Source organism: Sphaeramia orbicularis, chromosome 18 (genome assembly GCF_902148855.1).
Source record: "Sphaeramia orbicularis chromosome 18, fSphaOr1.1, whole genome shotgun sequence".
NCBI lineage: Eukaryota > Metazoa > Chordata > Actinopteri > Kurtiformes > Apogonidae > Sphaeramia > Sphaeramia orbicularis.
In genome coordinates, this window is record NC_043974.1 from 13,518,689 (window position 1) to 13,545,271 (window position 26,583).

The 26,583-nt window shown below is 36.4% G+C and overlaps 1 protein-coding gene across 1 annotated transcript in view; it reads right to left on the minus strand.

Moving 5' to 3' along the window:
* The window catches only part of ndrg2 (NDRG family member 2), an 82,620-nt gene extending 56,585 nt beyond the window's left edge, over positions 1-26,035 (minus strand). Inside the window, exon 1 of the mRNA XM_030161844.1 lies at positions 25,647-26,035. The gene's annotated coding sequence lies outside the window, so the exon portion shown is untranslated. The remainder of the gene's footprint in view (positions 1-25,646) is intronic.
* Between the last annotated feature and the right edge of the window lie 548 nt (positions 26,036-26,583).

Below are 26,583 nucleotides of genomic sequence, written 5' to 3' on the forward strand. Positions count from 1 at the left end.
CGCATTTAGGTCGCCTCACTCTCAACATATACATTTTGCACCAAAAAAATGTGTGCGTGTAGGGTTGGGAGGGGTGGGGGGGTGGGGTCTACGTGCACATGTTGCTCCACACATCCAAGTGTAGAAATATGAATGGAGTTTAGGCACAGCTTTTGTCTATAAATAGGCTGTTGTGAAGGGCTGTTTGGACTCGTGGGAACAGACAGGGCATTGTGCAGCCTGGTCTATCTGTATCTGGCCTCTAGCCATCAGACCGAACTGTCCTCCTCCAACACACACTTAAACATAGTGGCCTAGATGCCAGTATACAAAGTCTGCTGTAATCTCACACACCTACACAGTATTAAATCCATATGCCTCGACCCAGATGCTGAAACATTCAGCTTGCAAACACCTACACAGTTCATAAAAAAAAAAAAAATACTCATAAAAAATATATTTTTTACGCAAATCCAGACTAATATTTACTAGACACAGCTTCCAGCCAAGAATCTGATAACAAATGAGATAATAAGGGAGTAAATAACAGTCGAATAATGAGCATTTAGTCAGACTACACTGATTTCTTACACCTACACACAGTCATCAGCTAATGCTCTTCACTGTACACACTGTAAAAATACATGTTACAAAAACCTGCACTAGCGCTCGCTACTGCCAGAGTCAAAATATGACCCATCTTCAGTTACACGGGCTACATTTATACTCTAAAATCGACAAAAATATGTGGGTTTAATTTCTCGGTTTCCATTCATAATCTGAGCCGTAAGAGTAAAATGCATAAATGAAACCTAATCTGTAGTCTAAGCAGTGGTTTTACACACTTTAACGGGAGGATGAATAAGAAAAATGAAGTGTTAGGACTTGGTGACAAAAAAAAAAAAAAAAAAAAAAAAAAAAAAAAACACTTCAGCTCAGTTCTGTGTGCTTTGGTTTCCATCCAAATTCACTGCTAGTAGTCTGTGAACAAACATTAGGAGGTTTGTTTTGCATTTTTGATGTTCGCTTGTGTCATGTTTGGCCAGTTTTTAACACTCTGAGCTGAATCTACTGTCAACACAGAAGAATGGCTGTGGCTGTGGGTGCCAAAAGGCAGCGAATGCAACATTAAACAGTGTTAGTTACAGTAAATGAACTCAGATGGGCCTCATGGGATACAGCTGGAGCCCGAAAAAAAAAAACAATAAAGACATGAGAAGGTTTTTCATGTATGTTTATGATACTGTTTACAGTTGATTAAATTCCTGGTTTGATAAACATGACTTCTAGTTTTCAGTTTCATGGCTGACACACTTATTATGTATAGTTCTTTAATCATATTGATAATTGATAACATATTGTCTAGCACACATTGTACAATTTGCTGCTAATTTTGTAAGTTTTAATATTTCTATATATTCAGATGTATATATATATATATATATATATATATATATATATGTGTGTGTGTGTGTGTGTGTGTGTGTGTGTGTGTGTGTGTGTGTGTGTGTGTGTTTGTATATTTAGGGCTTTATATATGTTTATTTTTTTCTGTTGTATTGATAATTTCTTTCCTGCTAGTTTTCATAACACATGAATGGAGTGACTGTAACACCCAATAATTTCCTCCTGGGATTAATAAAGTGTTCAGATTCTGACTTTTTTCATCCATTAATAAAAATGTCAAATATTTCTTCAAAAGCTGAGTTTTAGTCCTGAGTTAAAGTGAAATGGTTATTTTAGTTTTCACAGAGCTGGGAGGTAACTCGGGCATCTGTGGAATTTTGTCACAACGTGCATTGTGGGAAGTGGAGGTTCGCGCAGCCGCCTGACAACGGCAGCGCAAACATATGATATCATATGGCTGCAACAAACACAATGCGGAAATGGCTGGAATGCGGAAACGGCTAGAGGGAAGCAGAGCTCCAGCCACTTTGGCATTGTGACTTCTGCAGCTGCTGCTGCCAAGCGGAACTCCGCATCCCTCCAGCCGTTTCCGCATTTCAGCCGTTTCCGCGTCGTGTTTGTTGCAGCCATATGATACCATATGGTGTCACTGCCACTGCCGCTGCCAGGTGGCTGCGCGAACCTCCGCTTCCCACAATGCACGTTGTGCCAAAATTCCGAAGATGCCCGATTTACCTACCGGCTCTGCTTGTAAACAAATGGTTTGTTTATGGTGGAGTACACTTTGAAATTGTTCACCATAATGCAAGAGATTCAGGTGAGAAATCACAGAAAGACTTCATGATACTTAGGCTATGACTGGGATTTTACAGATCTGATGAAAAATTGGTGATGAAAGTCTTCCGCACCTTTAACATCAGACATAATCACCTAAAGAGGAAATTTTCAGTGAGATATAAGAACTTATTTTTAAACAATAGAGCTTGAAAAATCTTATTTCAAGAAATCTTACCAAGATCATTTTCACTTGTTCCATTGCCAGATTTTTTTGCTTAATTCAAGATTTTTTTTTGCTTAATTCAAGCAAAAAAATCTGGCAATGGAACAAGTGAAAATTATCTTGGTAAGATTTCTTGAAATAAAATTTTCAAGATCTATTGCCTAAAAATAAGTTCTCATATCTCACTGAAAAGTTACTCTTTAGGTGATTATGTCTTATTTTAAGTGTGATGAGATATTTTAACTAGAAATGAGAAAAATACACTTGGTAAGATTTGGATTTTTGCAGTGAAACTAAACCATCGCTCGGGCCCTTTCGGAATTCCACGCAGCTGCAGTGTGGCTGCAGCAGCAACAAACACGGAATCGGCTTCATTGCTTCTTGCTGCTGTGTGGAATTCCAAAAAGGCCGATTGACGTTTGGTTTTGGTTTCAGTCTGGTATATAAACAAACAGACTGGTGGTGATGGAGTACACTTCGAAGTTGTTTACGGTGAGGTGTGTAAGTCTTGTTGTGTCCTCCAATAACACACTAAGGTTAAAATATTGAATTTCAATATATTTCTATTAGTGACCTATAAAGGGTTAAAAGCATCTCAAAGCAGAACCCAATTCAATCAATTAGAAACACATCTAAAATTAACATCCTTTTCCTATTGATTTAGAATGACTGAATGTATTTAAGGGGCCCTGTTCCTTCAGTTAAACCTCCTTCTGTCAGTTGTTCCAGGCAGTGGGAGCAGAACTTTGAAAACCTTTCATTCCTAGTTCTGTTCTGACTTTTGGAACTCATAGAGAAAACAAATCCTGTCCTCAGCTCCAAACTGAGCAATAAACAAAACTTTGACTATTGAGAGTCAACTCCGCCCACACTAGGGCATTACTCACTTCAGACTTTTTCTGATCGACTTATCTGTCAATAATGTTGAAGTCAAGTCGACTCAGCGTATGATGACATCATCATATTGACAGTGGAGGAACAACACAGACACACAGCCGTTCAACAATGAACAACTTGGACTAACGTTCACTGGAACATTAACAATGTGAAGGGCAGAATAAAAAACTAAGACACAAACATCAACAGTCCTTCTCAGACATTTTAACTAGAGATGCACTGATACCAATACCAGTATCGGTTCGATACTGAGCGTGAGTACTAATACTCATACTTGTAAAAGTCCTCCGATACAAACACACCAACACCACTTTACGGCAGTGTGACGTTCACCTCATAGTGCAGCAGGTACGCAGTGGGGGAGTAATGTCAGCAGTGTGGAGCTTTTTAAAAATAAACGACGGTGACAAAAGTAATGGTACGTTAAAGACACAGACCGATACCGATGGAGTGTATTGTCCGTCCTCTGCATATATTCCATATATAATTCTGTCTGTTTTCCTGGAGCCTGTGGATGCGTACCCAGAGCCATATAAAGATCATCATATTATCTTCTATCTGAGGTTCTGTGCGAACCCAGATGGAGAAGCAGTACTACTGGGAACTGTGGAGGTAGAAGATCTGTTCAAAGAGCGACTGTGTGAGTTAGAGAAAGACCACTGACATGTTTATTGGGGGTATGCCAAAAAATCGATTCATATAAAATTTGCGATTCTCATTTACTGTGATTCAGAATCTGTTTCAAATGTCCCAAAATCAATTTAAAAAAAATAAAACAAATCCACCGGCAGTCTGCCTCTGTTTTGTACCCGGGACGTCCTGACGTCATCATGCAGCCGGTTCTGGAACAAACACATGCGCGGTAAACACCAAAACAAGGCAAACTAATGGAGGAGGTAGGGTTAGCAGTTAGCAGCTAGCGTGATTAGCGGCTAGGGTTAGCGATTAGCATGATGAGCGCAATTAGCGGCTAGTGCATTGACACGCCATCAAATGGTGTTAAATAACACACGAAAGGATGAAAATGCGTACGTATAGCATGCCAAATGCGATAAACTGGCGCCACATACAACACGATTTCCTGAGCTCAGTCTGTCAGCTGCATCACCCAGAGCCGAAGGACATGGTGCAGAGTCAGCCACCAGCAGCAAACCAACACACACTTCTGTGCCTCACCAAACTCCTGCCAAGCATGGATAAATGTTTACAACTGAAGAAATGTGAAAAAGACATTTGATCGTCTTGCAATTTGATCTGTCTTGCAAATCAGACTGGACAAGATCATGACGACTGAAGCAGAAATCATTATGAATCAAATCGTTTTCAATCAAAAATCGTTTTCAATTAGCGATTTTGAATCGAATCATGGCCCCAAAAATCGGAATTGAGTCAAATCGTGAGATAGTAAAAGATTCCCACCCCTAATATTTATGACAACTACCTTCATCAATATCAACATCAACATTAGTATCAACATTAGTATCACCTCCTCTGTCATCGACATGTTTGTTATTACTGACTCTCTTACTTTCTTTATTAAGTACTCATATTGGTTTTCGGTATGGGCATGTAATCATATGTAAGTACGTGTACTTGTACTTGGTCTTGGTCTGGAAAAAAGCGGTATCGGTGCATCCCTAATTTTAACCAAAACAAAACATAGGTTAACACCTTGAATTATCTTTTTTTTAAACTCTTTTTATTGAAATTAGAACAATGACAATATAAAAAAGTCATATATAGTATCTAATGTATGTGATGTCAGAACAGGAACACTACACCTGCACTCTCACGTGCGCACACACACACATTTAAAAAAAAAAAGGGAGGGGGGTCTGTCTACTCACTTACTCACTTAATATTAAGTAATCTATAAAGGGCTGCCAAATTAAACAAAATAACTTTGCACTACCTTTGAGTGAAAATTAGATTTTCTCCAAATGTAAACGTTGCATAATGTCTTTCAGCAGAAACTGGAAAGTTGGAGGGTTTATTCAGAATAAGGCGCCTGGCCTGTAGTGTCACAAACTTCAAAACAACATTCTGTTTAGTACTAAGGTCCACTCCTGTTGGTTCCACACTGAACATTACTGTTACTGAGTCTGGAGGGATCTGTCACTTGTAAATCTTAGACAAAGTCTCTAAAGTTTCAGTCCATTGAATTTTCTTTTAAATTGAAGTGAACAACATAAAGTGGTAAAAGCTTCAGACAGCGACAGCCAAGATGCACAGCATGAGTCCACAGCATGTTAGAGAAAACAGTGCATTGTCTAAATGAAACACATGAACAGAAGAATCCAAACACACTGTCCAAATTAATATTCAATACTGGTTGTGCTTTCATGGTTCACAGAACATTAGATAATAGTTTTCTCCACTCAGAAACCAACTTCAGTTTACAATGAATCCTTCTCGCTGAAATATTCTTAGATCACGATCAATTTAGTAATCCTACTCTGAATCGTCTTCACAGACAGATGAGAGTATCGACATGAGCTGGATGAAGGTTTGTGTGCCGTCGGTGATGGGAGGAAGAGAGAGAGAATAACACACGACTAGTCGACTCCAAAGTTATGTCGACTTGTGCTACAGATGTTTTTCTGTTAATGCCCTAGCCTGCACAAAATTACATCACCATCATCATCATCATCCTCATCCTCACCACCACCATCATCATCATGATCATCATCCTCACCACCACCATCACCACATCATCATCTTCATCACCATCACCATCATGATCATCATTATCATCACCATCATCACCACCACCATCATAATCACCATCATCATTACATCATCACCACCACATCATCTTCATTAACATCATCATCATCACATCATCACCACCATCCCCATCATCACCACCACCACCATCATCATTACAACCACCACCACCATCATCATCACCATCATCATCATCATCATCATCACATCATCACATCACCACCACCATCATCACCACCACCACCATCACCATCATCACCACCATCACCATCACCACCATCATCATCATCACCATCATCATCATCATCACCACCACCACCACCACCATCATCATCATCACCACCACCACCACGATCATCACCACCATCCCCATCATCACCACCACCACCATCATCATTACAACCACCACCATCATCATCACCATCATCATCACCATCACCACCATTATCACCACCATCATCATCATCACCACCATCATCACCACCATCATCACCACCATCACCATCATCACCACCACCACCATCATCATCACCATCATCACCACCACATCATCACCACTATCACATCATTATAATCATCCTCATCCTCATCACCACCACCACCACCACCACCAGCCCCACATCATAATCATCATCACTATCATCATCACCGCCACCACTACATCATCACCACATCATCACCATCATCATCCTCATCATCACCGACATCATCATCATCATCATCATCATCACATCATCACCACCACATCACCATCATCATCATCCCCACCACCACCATCATCCCCACCATCACCACCACCACCACCATCATCATCACCACCACCACCACCACGATCATCACCACCATCCCCATCATCACCACCACCACCACCATCATCATTACAACCACCACCACCACCATCATCACCATCATCATCATCATCATCACCATCACCACCATTATCACCACCACCATCATCATCATCACCACCACCACAGTCATCATCATCACCATCATCACCACCACCATTATCACCATCATCACCACCACCACCACCATCATCATCACCATCATCACCACCACATCATCACCACTATCACATCATTATAATCATCCTCATCCTCATCACCACCACCACCACCACCACCAGCCCCACATCATAATCATCATCACTATCATCATCACCGCCACCACTACATCATCATCACCACATCATCACCATCATCATCCTCATCATCCACAGATCCACTGAGTCCCCTTAGCTGGAGTCCATCACATCTAACCAGCGCCTGTCAACACTAACTCCAGCGTGTGTCAGACTGCAGACATGAGGCTGTACTGTACCGTTCCAGGCTCATTACTGCCCGTCGACAGCTGAAAATAAAACATCATTTCCAAGCGGTCGAGCCTGTATTTTCTTCACTGACGTCCTCAGCCCACCTCTCAAGAAAGACTTATCGTCTAATTATAGTTGTTTACTGGCCCAGTTTGCAGCATATCCATGAATTTGTCTTCAGCACAATGTCTGCTGTTCTCATCAAAACTATTCAGGCTTCGAGAACTTCAGCATAAGACAGACCGTGAAATTAGATTATTGTATTGATCACTGTTTTTGTTCTCAGCAACAAATTTTCAGATACAATCTTCTGCACCCTTTCAAGGTCAGACGTGAGCTCTGGTTTCTAACACCGTGAGCGCTCGAACACGTCAAGCGTATCGCCTTTCCTCATGATGGATTAGCAAACACTGTGAGAGTAAATGTTAATATTAGTCAAGTCAACAGGCAAGGTGACGGTACGAAGACGCTGGAGTAAGTTTCCCTCCACACCGACAGCTGTAGAGATGCATTTGAGCTTACAGGCAAACAGAGGAAATGTTGTTTTTTCCTCATGTTGAGATGATGTGGAGGCAAAAGGCAAGTGATAAAGCACTGGAAGTAGAAGTGGCTTTGTTTGGTTGACCGACACTTCCTGCTTTCACTACTGCCCACATTGGTTTATTCACTGTCTGACATGTTGAAAGGGTTGGAAATGTTCAGTCACATGGCATAAAATGGTTGAGTTATATAAAATAATGCTGATTTTTTTTTTTTTTCCATTATTGCTAATATACAATAGAATAAGAATTAAAAGGGGTCAAAGAGGTGAGCGTTAATAAGCTATGCTTCCTCTCACTCCTTTTCGAATATAACTTTTTTTCTTTTTCTTTTTTGTGTGTATTATTATTTTATGCTTCCTTGAATTTTCATTTCTTTATTATGTTGTGCAAAGAAGTCAATTAGTAGCAATCAGGAAGCTTGTATCATTCCCATATTTGAAATAAATCAATAAAAAAAAAAGAGAAATGAAAACATACATTTTATAAGTGATTAAAAAATAATAATGAAATGAATTATAGTTTGTGTTGAGTTCTGAGGAGGGGTGTGTATTGGGAAGAATCCGGCAATACGATACAAATCACAATACTAGGATCACAATACGATGTGTTGTGATATATCATGATACTGTTAATAAGGTGATTTTTTTGTTGTTGTTGTTGTTTTGTTTCTGTTTTTAAAAGACTATTTCCTGGAAAATTGAATTACACCAGAAATATGCACAAACACTTAGCAGAACAGGATCTAAAACAAAACTTTCCTCTGTAAAAACTTTTTTTTTTTTTTTTTATTAACAGATAAATAAAGTTTTAATGTCTGGCTTTACCCGTACAAAAAATACACATAAAAAATAACTAAACAGACAAATAAAATTATGTTTTACAGACATTACAGTTTAAGATCCTGCTAAAAAGTTCATATTCTATTAGTTGTGAAAAGAATGTATTATGTTCAGTCCCTGAATCATCCAACATCACAACATTATTTTTGTTTAATCCCAACAAAGGAACTAACATCTGCCTCTTTCAGACAGTAAAAGAGTTTTTAGGATGCATGAAATAACCATTATTTAACAAAACAGTGTTATCATTTAAAAATCCTACATATATGACCTGCAATATCACAATACTAATTTTTAGTACAAACAACGGAGCAAAATGCGCATGAGAATATATAAATAACAAAGTAAAACACCCATGTGAATATATAAATAAAAGAGCAAAATACATGTGACCATACAAATAAAACAACAAAAATATCCACCTGAATATATAAATAAAAGAGCAAAATTCTCATGTGAATATATAAATAAGAGTAAAATACCCATGTAAATATATAAATAAAAGAGTAAAACACCCATGTGAATATATATATAAAAGAGCAAAATACCCATGTTAATATATAAATAAAACATTGGAAAAAAATATAAACAAAAAAGAAAATCTAAAAAAAAAAAAATAATAATAATAATAAAAAATTAACGTTTGCCATGTCTGCATTGGAATAAATACCTAAAATTATTGAAACAGTACTTTTTTTTATATCGATACAGTATCATGAAATGAAATATTGCGATATATCATGGAACTGATATTTTCTTACAGCCCTAGTTCTGAGTGTGTTAGGACAGTCCATGCTGTTGAATGGTTAGAAAATCCCGTTTTATTTGTTTGATTCAGTCTGTTTGTTTCCTTCTCCCTGTGACCACACCATAAACTGCTGTTATGGAACACAGACTGTTTGTGTCTATGCTCTGAAATTAATCAAATTATGAGTAACTTATGTGACTCAACAGCCACACACTGGCATGAAGGCAGCTCAGAGCAATATACGTCCAATCACCTCTGTGTTACGGTCATGTGACAAACTGACACATCACAACAGTTTGTATGAAGTCAAACAGTATTTTTGGTTTGTAGTTATTTTAGTGTATGTGAGACATTTTTTTACCACAAAGCGACACTTTAACATATACTTAACCCCATCCTGTACATGTCTCATCTGTCTCACATTTTGCTCTCTGTTGTAAATATACAGGGTGTCCCAAAAAATGTATACACACTTTAAATAATTGTAAAGTAGGTGTTTATTAAAATTCATTTAATTTTCCAAATGTAATAGAATTAACAAACGTCATTTTATTGTTTTGTCTGTTCCGCCTGTTCTCAAACTGACGTCCGTTTTGGTCCAGACTCTGCTGACAACGCCAAGCAATGGAATTGCACACATCACCAAACAATTCCCTTGGTATCTGCATGCATTTACATTCAGTGGCTGCTCTCAATTCAGCGACTGCTGCAGGTCTCATAGCGTAGACTTTGTCTTTTAGGTATCCCCTTAAAAAAAAAGTCTAGTGGTGTGAGGTCTGGTGAGCGCAGAGGGCATTCAATGAAACCCCTCCGTCTAATCCACCTGTTTGGCAAGTTCACTAGTGGTGTGAAGTCTGCTCAACTTGCCAAACAGGTGGATTGGACGGAGGGGTTTCGCTGAATACCCTCTGTGCTCACCAGAGAAAATTTCTCTTATCAACACCTCAATTCTTTTACTCTTCTACTTCTGTAGCTGCCAGTGCTGCTGCTTTACCACCTTGCTCAAGGGCTCATTTATCAATATTTTCATGACTTTTATGTAGCTGCATTAATTACTGTTAATTGAGTTTATTATTTAGGTGGTAAAATGTCATGATTGTGAACAGAAGAGCCATCCGTCATATGACTATGGACATATTTGGACACCAGGAAAACCAATCCTAAAATAAACAATATGCAGAGAAGGGTGTCCGCATTATATTAGACCAGTGTAGGGATGTAACAATATGAAAATTTCATATCACGGTTATTGCGACCAAAATTACCACGGTTATCATTATTATCACGGTATTGTTGAAATGTGCTCAAAATGTTCAAAAAGTACCAATACACACACTGAAATAATTTAATAAATTTGTATTTTGAAAAAAAACAAAAACTAAACTAAAAAAAATCAAATAAAATAATAGGCACAATGTACTTTCTGTGGCAGAAACATTTAAATATTAACATGTAAACATCAAACATACAAATGTGCATTAAAAATGGCACCTTATGGCTGTTATTTAACCATTTTCCATATAAAGTTTGAGCTGTTTTAGGGTCTCTCTCTCTCTCTCTCTCTCTCTCTCTCTAAGTCTCAAAGTGCGATAATCAAACACGGTTATCATGATAATTAGAATTGAAACGGTAATACTAACCATCAGGAATTTTACCGCGGTTTATCATTATACCGGTAATCGTTACATCCCTAGTAACCACCATGTTGCAGTTTAGTTGACAAAAACTGGAATAAAGTTGCTGTTTCGTCAATGGCCTAATTGTCATGGGACACAGTGATTCCAAATCCATAACCTTTTGCCAAGTAAATAAATGAGTAAACTAGAAGCACTTGGAGAGCGCAGACCTCCGCCAAGACAGACATGCCCCCCCCAATCACCACCAAAATTTAATCATTTCTTCCTTGTGCCAGTATCAACATTTCCTGAAATTTTCATCTAAATCCGTCCATAACTTTTTGAGTTATCTTGCTAACAAACAAACAAACACGCAAACACACAAAGCAAAGTGACCACAATACCTTCTGGCGGATGTAATAAAGGCTTATTGGTTGAAGTAGGTGTTAAAAGATGTGTATTGGAGGTATGTGGATGTTCCAGCTGATCTGGTGCAAAAGGTCAAACTGCCACTAACAATGCAAATGGACACAGCGGCAACGAGTCTGTAATGAGGTCAGTTTAGTCGATATCCACCACAGCAACAGGTTCAGTGGAGCATAAACAATGAAACACGGACGCTCAGGTTAGCAAACATGGTCAGCATCGACAGCATCTGCCTTTAGCTGGAACAGGTGCAGCTCTGACATCAAATACACGCTGTTACATCCTGATGTGGTTAATGAAAAGCTCTTCACAGTTTGATTCGCCGGGTGCAGAAATGTCAAACCCCAGCAGCGGAAACTAAACTGAAGTGGCGGCACGCATCGGACCAAAAGGGCGGCCGCTCCAGCTGAACAGTTTATTTTTGGCCCCTGACTGATGCGTATGACCAAACCCCAGAAGGTCTACAAATCACCGCCGTCACACGCCAACAGCCACCGTTCATTCAGAAGAACGCCGCCACGGAGAGTCGCATGAGAAATGACATTTATCGGCCTCTTAACGCCGTTACAACCTCACCCACAACGCTGGAAATGAACGCTCCCACATGAGCAATAAAATGTTATGTTCTTCACTTAATTAAATCCAGTAACATAACCTTTTTAGTATGTTAATTATGTGTTACATCATTACGATATAGATCTGAATTATTCATTGCGGACTGTGATTTATTACAGTCGTTCGTTCTTCACTTAACCCTTTCCATTTATTGATTCATTTCTTAGAAAACAGAAGAAATCAATTCACAATGGAAACTAGCAGCCGGGCTTGAAAAGTGACTGAAAGAGCAGATGTTGGGTAACGGCTGAATTCAATTATCGTGTGGAGGCAGCGATTTATTATTGTACCCTTTCTGCATCTCTAACTTCATATGGATTCGCTGGTGGCATCGTATTGGACAAGATTAGACCTGCAAAACAACATCTGTCGAGTCAGAATCGAGTTAGACGACAAATGCGCTGTATTTCTTGTGAATAAATAAGACAATCTATTGTTTACATGATGACGATGCTGGATTAGATCAGAGGGACAGAAGTACATTGTGTATTTAGGAGGAGAAATCATTACAAACAGATGCACCAGAAACATGTATGTGGTGCATGTGCTATTAAGGCTGTGTATCGGCAAGAATCTAGCAATACCATCCGAATCACAATACGATATATCACGATATATCATGATACTGTTAAAAACACCATGTTTTGTTTGTTTCTTTTTTTAAATGATTATTTCCTGGAAGAATTGAATTACAGCAGAAATCTGCACAAATACTAAACACATTTTTATTTGATCACAACATGATCTAATGCTATATCACAAAATGTGCCTGTATTCAAACTGGAATTATATTTTACAGACATTACAGTTTAAGATCCTGCTCAAATGTTCAGAACTAACATCAAAACATTATTTTTGTGCGATCCCAACAAAGGAACTAACATTACTGAATAAAAGAGTGTTAAATAATAATAAATAAAATACAAACAAAAAAGAAAAGCTAAAAACAAAATTTAACCTCCACAATATCTGCATTTGAATAACTACCTAAAAATATCGATACAGTACTTTTTAATATCAATATAGTATTGTGAAATGAAAGATCACGATATATTGCCGAAACAATATTTTCTTACACCCCTATGCACTATGACTGTTAAACTGAAAAATAATAAAATAATAAAATAATAAAGCAATAAAATAACCCCCTCTGATGAAATGGGGGATATACTTTTTTTTGTTTTTTTATTAAATGCCTTTGGGGTTAAATCACCTCGTTAGCCTCATAGCATAATTGCCTAAATCATACATGGACAAAAGTATTGGGACATGTTAAATTCAGGGGTCTGGGATACAAAATAATGGTAAATGTCACAATATAGTTTTATATTGTGATAAATATCATTGCATTGGTTAGTTTGCTTCCAAAATGCCTCAGAGATGGTTTTTACTTCATTTCTTTCAAAACTAGTCGCTTTTCCATTGACCCTCAAACTGTGCGAATATAACTTATGCATAAAAATTTACCTAATAGAAAAACGACAATTTCGCCAAAACTCATATTTTTCAATCAAAGTTTTTACGCTGGTAAGAGGTGGTTTTTTTTGGGCGTAGCGCAAATGGTTTATCACGAAGAAACTGCAATGGAAAGACCTTTTTCCCCGATTACAGTCAAATGAATTAAAAAAATGGATTTGACAGATGTTACAACAAGCAAAGAAGGAAAGTTTTAAAAGAAACATGTCGCGGTATGTGTGGACACACCAGGAAACCCAAACATTTTTTAATTTAGTACAAGATAGAGGGGTAATATATAATAATAATGAATATATCTGTAAATCAACATGATATTTATGTTCGTTGCTATGTTTATGAAATGACTTCTCGTGTCATCTCGCAATAATGAACAAATCATCACATTTGTGATTTAATGGGAAAAAAACAACTTTACGCACTTCTGTTTTTTTGACATTTAGTAAATATCGGTAAAGTTTTGCGCAGATGTCCAATGGAAAAGTGACTAGCCTACTGACTTTGTTTTTTTTTTATCCATGACAATGATTTTAAATGTTCTACCCCTAAATTTCTAAAATATCTTTCATGCTCTGACTGTAAATAATAATTTTCTACCGCAACTAACCATCTACTTTCTTCACATCTCACTGAGGAAGAAAAATCTCCCATTAACCCTTTCATGCATGACACATATAGTTGAAGCTCACTTTCCAAAGGGTTAAAAAGGCAATATTCTCCAAAGCACATGGGGTCAGTGTCTACAGACCCTAAGAAATACAATGAAAAACAAGAAAAGCACTCGGAGAGCACAGATCAGTGCCCCCCCAATCACCACCAAAATGTAATCATTTGTTCCTTGTGCCAGTATCAACATTTCCTGAAATTTTTCATCCAAATCCGTCCATAACTTTTTGAGTTAACATGCACACACACAAACAGACAAACAAACCTACGCTGGTAAAAACATAACCTCCTTGGCGGAGGTAAAAAGGATCATCTGAGGTTTAGAATTTGGGCTGATCTGTGATCTCATAAAGTTAACCTCCTAAGACCCAGCTGTGGGTTTTCTGTCCACGTTTATGGACAAGAGTTTCACAGCTTTATTTATATAAATAAAAAACTGTCCATCACAAAGGATATTTCATAAAATTTTTAAAAATGTATCTGAGAAAACTGGTGCATCATGATGTTTCCAATATAGGCAATAATTTCATTCAAAAAAGCCAAAACTTGTGCTTTCCTGGGTCTCAGGAGGTTTAATATCTTCTTAATAAAACCATATTTAAAAAAAAAAAAAAAAAATCAAAATACATTTCAACTTTAGCCTACTTTTGAGTAATAAAATGAATCTAAAAAATATCTAAATACTTTTTTCATAATTCATGCATGAAAGGGTTAAACTTTAAAAAAGAATATTGATGTTTATTAACTATATGGACAAAAATATTGTGACACATCATGGCTACAGCTGTAAGATGTCCTATTCATGCTGATTTGACATAAACATACAACAATATTAATAATCAATATGATATTTATCCCAATATAAAACTATATTACGACTAGGGATGTAACGATATGAAAATTTCATATCACGGTTATTGTGACGATTATTATCACGGTTATCATTATTATCACGGTATGGTTGAAACTGTGCTCAAAAAGTTCAAAAAGTACTAAAAATACACACGGAAATAATTTAACCAAGTTGTATTTTGAAAAAAAAACAAAAACAAAAAAACCCAAAATAACTGGCACAATGTACCTTCTGTTGCAGAAACATTCAAATATTAACCCTTAGTGGTCTGAGTCTATTTTGTCCATTTTTCAGTACTTTTGATTTTGCCTTTATATACTATATAAACAAATGTTTACTATACCCACGTTTGGTATCTTTTTTTTCAGTACAACTTCATCTATTTCATCTACCTATTATTTTTTTCACTTTAACCTACTATATCAACACAAAAGGACAGAAAACACAGAAAAATATAAAATCTGATTTGAAAAATGTATATAATTTATTGCATAAATAACACAAAGATGCTTAATGAACCTTTACATCTTTACATAGGTGTTTTTTCCCCTAAAAGTGCGGTAATCAAACACGGTTATCATGATAATTACAATTTAAACAGTAATACTAACAGTCTGTAATTTAACTACGGTTTATCGTTATACCGGTAATTGTTACATCCCTAACTACGACATTATTCTTTATTGTTTTGTATCCCAGACCCCTGTTAGAAAAGAAACACCTGAATTCAATGTGTCCCAATACTTTTGTCCATATAGTGTACAACTTGAGGCTAATGACCTGACTTGGCTTTTTATTTGTAAAAACCACCACATTCATTCTTCGCCCTGTGATGAAACAAAGTAAACTGACTCTATCTTTATTTCCACACCAGTATCTTACGTTTGGATAATCCCTTCATCCATTCCACACTTTTCCAACATGAACAACGCCAGTTTTAGTCACAGCCACCAACAGGTTGATAAGATCCATCCGTCGCCAAATCACAAAAAATAAACATTTTCATTATCATGCTACCTGACAGTGTAAATAGGTGTTTTATCTCCTGTTACTTTTTTACTTTTCTGTCCCCAGTGTACCAGAGGTGAATGGAGTGGCTTTTGTGCTGAAAGGTGACACTGTGGAGGTGACATTTCAGATTTCAGTTTACATACCAGCTCCACTTCCTCCCAACGGCAGCCCCAAAGTAAACTGAACGCGGGGCAGCGTTATCCACGGTTACACTGACAGTTTCTAGGACATGCTGCTGTTCGCTTTCTCCACTGTTTCTCCAGCACAATTCTATCCATCTATGCCAGGGGTTCCCAAAGTGGGGAACACATACCCCCAGGAAAGAAGCCCAGGGGGTACTTGAAATTTTCTTTGGAAATATACATTATATGTCATCATGTACCGAATATAAAATAAATAATGGGAATTAATGTTGAAATATAAAACACATTCATATAATAGTTTTATTGTCACTTGTCTGGTTTAAGCTTTGGCAACACTTTAACCTCCTGAGACCCAGCAATAAATACATTTTTGCCCTCTGTAGGGGACGAAAGTTTGACATATTTACTTAAAAAATGCTGTCCATTGCAGAAGACGTTCCATTAACCTCCTCAGACCCAAGAAATGTCAGCTAAGTACAAGCTTTTTTTTTTGTTTTTTATTAAATAAGTGCCTATATTGGAAACATCATGATGCAACAGTTTTTTCAGATGCAGTTTTTAAAATTTTTATGGAATGTCCTTTGTGGTGGACAGTTTTCTTTTCTTTTTTTTTTTGTATAAAGTTGTGAAAGTCTTGTCCACAATTGTGGACAGAAAACCCATAGCTGGGTCTTTCAAGGTTAAATAAATAAATAAATAAATAAATAAATAAGAATAATTTTTAAAATGTATCTGAAAAAACTGCTGCATCATACAGTTTCAATTAAGACAATTATTTAACGTAAAAAAGCTAAAAATTTTCACTTTTCTCGGTCTCAGGAGGTTAAAAACATTTCTTTTTTTTTATTATTCAAAACTAATTTATTTGAGTAGTTAAGTAATTATTTATGTTGATGAAAGGTTCATTTATTAATTAATGATCGATTTATTTATTTTTCTTATCAATGAAAGAGGGGGCTTTTCAGTTTATATTTTGCACACTCAATTTACTTTAAAAAATGTGTTATTTATATATATTCCAGTTAAATATATGTTGTTTGTTTACAAAGTGTTGAAAGTATAAATGGACACCTTTGCCAGAGGAACAAACTTTGCCTCATTTTTTTCAATTGAAAATGCTGAAACGAGAGTTGGGAGTACTTGGATTAAAAAAAAGGATATTTCAGGGGGTACTCCACTGTAAAAAGTTTGAGAACCACTGGTCTAGGGCATGAGTTGGCAAACTCATTCTAGTTCAAGGGCCAAATTCAACCCAAATTGATCTCAAACAGGCCAGAGCAGTAAAATAACAGCCTATAAGTAATGACATTTCCTAACTTTTCTGAATGTTTTAGAGGAAAAAAAAAAAAAAAAAAAAAAAGCTAAATTACATGATGAATAATGTGAATAAAATCAACTTGATTTTTTGAAGAAAAATAAGTGTAATTTAAACTTTGTGCCCATTTATATTTATTCATTTACACATGTGTTACAATTTACAGATCACAGTGGATCTACAAATACACAAAACATTTAATAACAGGCAGGATATTGTTGTTGTTGTCATGGTCATATTTGTTCAGGTTATTACCATCCCCCACCCCACTCCGAAGGGAGGGCAGAGGTATTGTTTTTGGTTCGGTTTGTTTGTTAACAGTCTAGCAGCAAAACTATTAGTTGAATTCATACCTAATTTGGTTTATATATTGCCAGTGACCCAGAATAGATGTGGTTACATTTTGGGAAAAGTAGGTCAAAGTTCAAATTTTTATGAATTTTTAAAATCTTTTTTTTTTTTCTTTCATTTACTTATAATGAACGACATTTCACATGTCTATAAAAACATCAATTTTGATTCAATTTACTTCAAACTTGGCACATATATAGAGGCAGTTGGTATACATTACTCTGACATAAAGCTAAGGCATATGTATTTTTTTATGTTTTTGGTACATTTTTTTTCACACCATTCCCCTCTACCATTTTCCCCTGCCATTATAAAGAATAGGGAAATCAGTCAAAAAAAATGAATAAAAATAAAAAAAATTTGTCATGTCTAATGAACTCATTCTGAAAAAAAAAAAAAAATTAACTTGTTTTAATAAATGAATGCCATTGAGGAACTGATTAAATTTGCTGTGGGTTAAATTTTGAGCTGTGGGGGTGAAGGTTAGAGTCTGTGACCTTGAAATAATATCAAGTATATATAATATCAAAACAGAAAAAAGTCCTGAAAACATATTGTGCATTTGTTTTTTTTTTTCAAATTCATGAATATTATCATAACACAAGGGTGTATAATAAGCTACAATATGTACAAGGGGCGGGGCTTGTTTTGCCTGGCACCACTTGTTCACATTTCTTTGTAAAAGAATAATATTTATTTTAGTTTTAGTATTTAATTTTACCTTTTTATACTAAAATAAAGAGAAGCATTTGTAGTTATCATTATTTATACATTATTATGATAGTATTTTACTGTTCTGACCCACTTGAGATTGAATAGTGCTATATGTGGAACCTGAACTAAAATGATTTTGACACCTTTGACTAATATCTGTTAATATCTTCAGTGTAATTTTTGCAATTAAAAAACTCATCAGAATGACTTTATGGTTGCAATAATAATAAAAAAATGTTAAAAAAAAAAAAAAATAATAATAATAATAATAATAATAATAATTCATTTTCATTTCTTTTTTGTTGAATCCAAATGGAGCCATTTGAGAAGAGCTGGAAAGCCAAATGTAGCCCCGGAGTAGGGAAGGGAACTGATAAGAATTTAACGATTCCATTATTGATTTTGCTTATCGATCCCATTCCTTATCGATTCTCTTATTGATTCTCATCGGCTGAGGGAATAAAAGAGTACAAATGGGTGGGTTTGTATTAACTATCTTTTATATTTTCTTTTTTTTTTTTAATGTTTGAAAACCTGTGTGTATTCTGTATTTGAAATTTAATAACTATATCTAAACAGAAACTATCTTTTAAATTTTCATCTCTGCACAGAAAATATTACATATACAGTATGCACTCAGTCATCGTCATCTAAATTTGATGGATACAGATGATTGATATGGCAAAAGCAGTTCAGTTTAAAAATGGCGCTAACCTGAACACAACAGACAGGGCTTGGACGAGTTCAACATTACCTTCGGCACTAATAACAGATGACGTCCTGGTGTTTGCTCTGCCTCTAGATTTACAAGCATCATTAAGTAGCGTAGAAAACACGTGACATTCCTGGGATGGATTTCATGCTGTGTGGACAAATGTCTGAGCATATTGGAGGTGTTTCCCCCTTTGAAGAAATGAAAGCAGTGCAACTTTTGTGTCAGTTTCCAAATCCATTTTTCTTTCTATTTACCTTTTCTTTAGTGATTTATCACCATTTATTATAATAGTTTCCTCTGTATTTTGCACTTTTTCAGTGAAAATTAGGTATTTTTCTACATTTAATTTATAGTCCATGCACTTTAATCCCCATTCTGATATTATATTTAAGGGTTATTATATCAAAAACAGAGAAAACTTAAGAAAAACTGACTTTTCCTGTAAAATATATCATTAACTGAACATAAAAATAAGTGTCTCCAACATAAAACTCCATGGGTTTTACTGGTGAATCAATGTTGTAGACAATGAGCGTTTCCACGGTAACTACAGAGCCTCTGAACATCCAAATGGGTCATATCTGATGACCATGAAAAGACGGCAAACTGCCTTTTACATCAATTATTTACATGTATTGATAAGATTAGTGGATCAGCAGGTATTAAACATTTATATTAGTACATTGTTTGAGTCTTTATGGGTTAAAATGATCCTCAACATGAATTAATCCCACTAACATCCACCGACTTCAGAATCTCACCATGAATCAAATAAAACTTCAATAAACTGCATAAATAATCTATATTCCTATTTATCTGTTCTCCGTGTACTATTTCCTCAAGTATGAGTTTTACCTTTTTAAAATACAGACATTTATCACCTTGTTGTTATCACATTCTAAAATTATCACGATATAATGCATTATAATGTGAAAATCAACATGAAACTGTTGTTTTTAGCACAAAATACTGATTTTTTTTTTTTTTTTTTAAATACTCTTAGGTACTTTTTAACTATATGTGCAAACAGAAAAGTCTGTCTACATAAGTTTGTTTGCCATGATTCTTGATCTGGTGCTTAAAGTGGTTGGTGGTGTTTAGATGCAGTAGGAATCAGAGGGAAACTTTTGAAAGTGAGTTGTGTGTGTGTGTGTGTGTGTGTGTGTGCGTGTGTGTGTGTGTGTGTGTGTGTGTGTGTGTGTGTGTGTATGTGTGTGTCCATGTTAGACTTTGTTTCCATTCTTCTGCCTCAGCAAAAGGGCAAAAAAGGCCAAAAATGTTACAAAGTCTGTATCAATATTTATCATAGTTAAAGTCAGATCATTATTTCTCTTGAGTTTAAAGGCTTATTTTTGTTCGTGGGTGAAAACTGAAAACATTAAAAGCTTATTTGTAGTTTTAAACTTTATTTGGGGGGGCGGTCATGATGAACTCTTCTAATCATCTCAGAAATCTGGAGGCACAAAGTCACATTATGTAACATTAGCTGTAGCAAAATGTCAAATTAAGTAAAAACAACCAAATATTTATGGTGTTGTAGTTGATGATATGAACAAAATAAACACTAAAAAATGTATATATCAATAATTACACTGGTCAACAACAAATTTATTGTTTAAGTTTTTTGAGCTGATTTAGGATAATTTTGGTGTGCTGAATCCAAAAATCACATTAATTTTGCTCAATCAGGTCAACTTTCTGAACTATGCTACATATTGGCTTTTTAACATTTTTGCTTACATTTATGGGCATTTTCACATCATATGATACAAAATTCTTTCATATTTCTTGCAATAAACAAGTTCTGAAGATTTTACTTTTGCCAATTTATGATTAATGTTTTTTTAATATTACAGGTGAATGAAATGGCTTCGACTAGAAGATCTTGCAAAAATAAGCCTGACGTATTCTGCTACATCTGTGGTGAATACACCATTGTACCTAACAGGAATCAAGTCACAAGTTTCATAAAGTGTGCTTGTGAAAAGGATTTTTTTTCTCTTAAAACCTATTTTGGGTGAGAACTATATAAAAAAAATCAACTGATAACGTCACAAAAATGTAATCAATTTTGTGAGAAGATCAAATTTTTCAAAATTAAATTAGCAAAAAAAACCTGACCTGATTGAGAAAAACAGATGTCATTTTTGGATTTAGCGGTGCAAAATGGTCCTAATTCAGTTGAAAAAATCTAGACAACTTGCAAAAAACATTTTTTTGTAACCCAGTGTTATCATACAATTATATTGCGATTACCGTAGTCACTCATTTGCAGGAAGATTACCATAGCATAAACTGTTATCAGGATAATTAACATCATTTTATGGACCATTAATGCTGACCTTCTTGGTGTTACATTGACATTTGTTTGTTATATTTCTATGCATTGAAAAATAATTGCAATATTTACATTATTATCTTAGTGCTGAGCCTTAAAATGTATTTTGATTAAATTTTGAGGTTCAGTACATTATTTTTTAATCATCAAATAATATATAGATATAAAGATGGGTAATATAGCCAAAAACCTAAAGACATATAAGTTTATATCAGAGTATCAGCTGATGTTTTGATCGTTCTGTTAATTGGGTCATGAATTGCCACCTTTGTATTAACTCCACGCCCCATGTGGTCATTCCATGCTGCTGTTTGGAAGAATGCAAAACCCTCAAGGAACTAAAAATAAAGAGTGTGACTTGCATAGTAATGATGATAGTAATGATAGGAATGACTGGGCGTCAGGGCCTTTGAGGCTGCTGCTCCCCATCTGTGGAATGTCCTCCCAGACCACCTCAGGGCTCCACAGACGGTGGACGCTTTTAAAAGAGGATTAAAAACCTTCCCTCTTAGAAAAGCCTTATGGTTGATTTTATCTGTTTTATTTTAGCTGATTTTATCTCTTTTTTTATTGTGCATTGTTGCTGTTTCTGTGTTTTTCTTTTTGTATTGTGCACTTAGGGATGTAACGATATGAAAATTTCATATCACGGTTATTGAGACGAAATTATCACGGTTATCATTATTATCACGGTATTGTTGAAGTTATGCTCAAAATGATCAAAAAATACTGGCACACACACTGAAATAATTTAAGTTGTATTTTGAAAAAAAAAAAAAATTTGGCACAATGTACCTTCTGTTGCAGAAACATTCAAATATCAACCCTTAGTGGTCTGAGCCTATTTTGTCCATTTTTCAGTACTTTTGATTTTGTCTTTATATACTATATAAAGAAATGTTTACTATACTTATGTTTGCTTTTTTTTTTCAGCACAACTTCATCTGTATCATCTGTCTATTATTTTTTTCACTTTAGCCTACTATAAAAACATAAAAGGACAGAAAACAAACAAAAAAATATAAAATCCAATTTGAAAAATATATATAATTTATTGCATAAATAACACACAGATGTTTAATGAACCTTTCCAAAGACTTTAAAAGTGAATATTGGTTCCAAATATTAGGCATTGAAAATTAAAATTGTAATAAATTAAAACTATACTCAAATATTTCACATAAAAGCAGATCTTTACATAGATGTTTTTTTCTGAAAAGTGCAGTAATCAAAGACGGTTATCATGATAATTACAATTTAAACAGTAATACTAGCCGTCTGCAATTTTACCGCGGTTTATCGTTATACCGGTAATTGTTACATCCCTATGTGCACTTTGAGATTTGGTGTCAAACACTGTAAAAAAATGACTGTAGAATTAACACCAAAAAGTTGTAAAATTGCAACATAGAAAAACTGTAAGTGACAATACAATGCAAAGTTGTTTATTTGAAAAGATTTTTGTGTTAACGATTGAATGAAATATAACTGTAATTTTTACAGGAAGAGTATGTGAACAAAACCAGATTTGTATGTAGAAATGATGTATTTCTATTGTTTTTAGAAAATAAAACTGTAAATTGAAATAGTGTGGTGCCGTTTAAACTGCAAGACCATAATGTTGAAATAACGGCTTATTTGCTTTTACATATATATATATATATATATATATATATATATATATATATATATATATATATATATATATATATTAAGTAAACACTTAACAATGTAACATTTTAAATTATTTTAAATTTGTAAATGAATGGGTTGGTAGAGTCGGTAGAGCGGCTCGTCCAGTAACCAAAGGGTTGGTGGTTCAAATCCTGGCTCTTACTGTCCATATGTCAAAGTGTCCATGGAAGACACTGAACCCTAAACTGGTCCCAGTTGGACCCTGTGGATTTGGAAAGCACTTTGGACACCGCGAAGGTGCAGAAAATGAGCTAAATAAGTGCAGTCCATTTACCAGTTAAATCTACATGTTTAAAATGTTAAATCTACATGTTACTCCATAATCATGTTTACAGTTGGATGTGTTTTTTACAGTATTGTTCTGGAAACCACAGCTGCCAGTTTTTTTCTGTAAAAACAGGATTATTTTAGAGTGAATGTAAAGTGTATTACAAATAAAATTTATTATTAGTATTATTATTGGTATTATCATTATTATTATTATGTAGACGGTAGCATAAAATCAAACACTGTGTTTTCATATCATTCCACAAAAGGTACCACATCATATTGCCCAGCCCTGTGTCAGATATCAAGGATTTGGTAACCTGTCCCTTTAATCCTCCCCAATAACAACAACAAAAAAAACAACAACAACATGAAGACCAGGGGTAATATGCAGTCACTTATTTTGATAAAGATGCACAAAAACGAGGCTTCTAATATCACCAACAACTACAGTCAACATCCATCCCACACTCCCTCAGTGTGTGTGTGTGTGTGTGTGTGTGTGTGTGTGTGTATTTCTGTAGTATCTCACCACAGAGTCTACAATGTCTGACTAGGGGGAGCTTTTGCGTGCGCGTCCGTGCTCGTGCGTGCGCGTCGGTACGTCTCAATAAAGACTTCTGGAACAATGTAATCAAAAGCTCGTCTGCGCGTGCATATGCACACTCACTAGTCTGTGTGTGTGTGCGCGTGCGTGTTATCAGCAGGGGCTCCACTTCACTCACAGAGCCGTGGGGCCGCGAGTCTCCAAATGCGGTATGACTCACAGAATCTGCGCACGAGCTTGCTTACGTGCGTGCGTGAGTGGACCTTGCAGCAAAGTGAGAACCTGTCTGAAGAGCAGTGTGTGTGTGTGTGTGTGTGTGTGTGTGCGCGCGCGCGCGCGTCCTTGGTCTGGCACGACGCACTGTAGAAAAGCATTTCTCCTCGCGCGCCAGGCTTTAAGATCTTCCATAAAGGAGACTCTTATGAAACGCATCTTTTTTCGTGGGCATTGCTGCGTGTTTTTCTCGTTCCCAGAGGTTTCATCCGAGCCAATACGGGGGGCCAGTGAGCGCACACACTGGGGACACACCTCCATTTGACATTGACACACATATATACCCTCCTCTGGCACCGCGAGAGCCAAAACAACCACGTCGACCCCCCACTCTTCCTTTAAGCCCCTGAAACTTCACTCCCCATTCATTCTAAGGAAAAAAAACAACAACCATTCTAACCCAAAAATTAGGTATTTAACCCTTCAACTGCTGCAGAGCGTTTTTTAAAGACCACAAAGGAAGCGCAATGATGCTGCTTTTGGCTGAACGCGCATGGGAGGGGGGGGGGTCAGGTTCATATATGATGCAAGTTCATGCGACAGGAGAATGTCAATACTGGCCTATATTCTGTCTGCAGGAGATGTGAGATGTACCATTGAGCTGTCATGCCTGGGTCGGTTGTTATAGAGGGAGTGGGGGGGGTGTGGGGGTGGGGGGAGAGGAACAAAGACCCGCTGGCAATGCCACATGTGCGCGTCAATAACACGCACTCTCTCAAAACACATGCACTTCTCGCAGTTTCGCATTCATGCAAAATTATTTAACAAGTCTGCGATGCAGGAGAAACACAGATATTTAACCATTTAGCTCATGTCCTGCAGAGTTGGGTGGATTTTTTTTTTTTTTTTTTTTTGCAGCGTGTTTATGGATTGAGTCAGGGGGTGAAACTGAAACGCAGGGGGTATGACTTTTTTTTCCCCTGATGCACTATTAAACAGGAGGGTACACTCGCATCCCAGGCGCAAAACACATTTTCTGCGCTTTTTTTTTTTTTTTTTTTTTTTTTCTTTTCTCTTTGTTGCACGACTGTTTGTTGAACAATGAGAAACCTGCACAGGCTACTCCCTCACTTTCTCATATAAATCAGAGCAAAAAAAAAAAAAAAAAGACAATGCATGAAAATAAACTGCAGTAAGTTCACGCAATTTGGGTAAAACATTAAGACAAACTCACCTTTTTATTGCAGAGATGAAAAAAAAAATCTTCAGTTAAAAGCTGGCACTTCTTAAAAATATATTTATATATGGCAAGTCTGTGCTCCACTTGCAAAATATGTGCTCGCTCTGGTCCCCAACCTGTCCCTCCAATCTTCCCGCTAATCTTCTGTTATTTCACTTTTTCTTCCACCTCCTTTATTTTCCGCCGTGGCTTCTTCCTCTCAGTTCCCCCACTGTTGTTTTTTTTCTCCTTTCTCCAGCAGGAGGAAAATTCAGCATGGAAGAAAAAAAAAATATGGAGCGGTCAATCAAAAGGCAAAAAAGGGAGGATGTAGTTTTTAGGGGGTGGTGAAAAGTTATCTGGTATTTAACAGTTTGAAAGCTTAAAAAGACGGGTTGTTTTGACTTAAATATGTTAAAAGGTTGTATTAAAGAGAGTTTAATACAGCTCCAGTGTGGATGAGGCTGTGTCCTGGTGAGATGTGGGAGAAAGTGGCGCGCCTCTCCGCTGGTCCCCCCCTACGCGCAGGCTCCAGTTGGTACAGTCCGGGGTTGTGAGTTTGTGGAACACAGCCGAACGCACCGAGCTTTCCCGCCTGGGCTCGAGCCAGCAGGTAAACAAACACACCTGGACTGAGAAAGCGGTCAGGAAGAGGAGGAAAGGAAGGGGGTCCACTGGGGTCCGAGGAGCTGGGCAGTGAAAGCATATCCTGCGGGATTATGGTGGTCCGGGTCTGGGCTCCAAGTGACCTCTAAGGGGTCACTCAAGTGGTTTTTAGTTCCCATGATCCCCTGAAGTAATCAAAGGTTAATTTAGGAGATGATAATGTAATAGTGGGAGGAAAAGAAAGAGGTTCTCACAGTATCCAAGTCATATGTTCAGTGTTCAGGATTTTAAAAGTGGGGGGGGGGGGGGGGGGGGGGGCAACTGGAAGGCAAAGAAAATGTTGGGG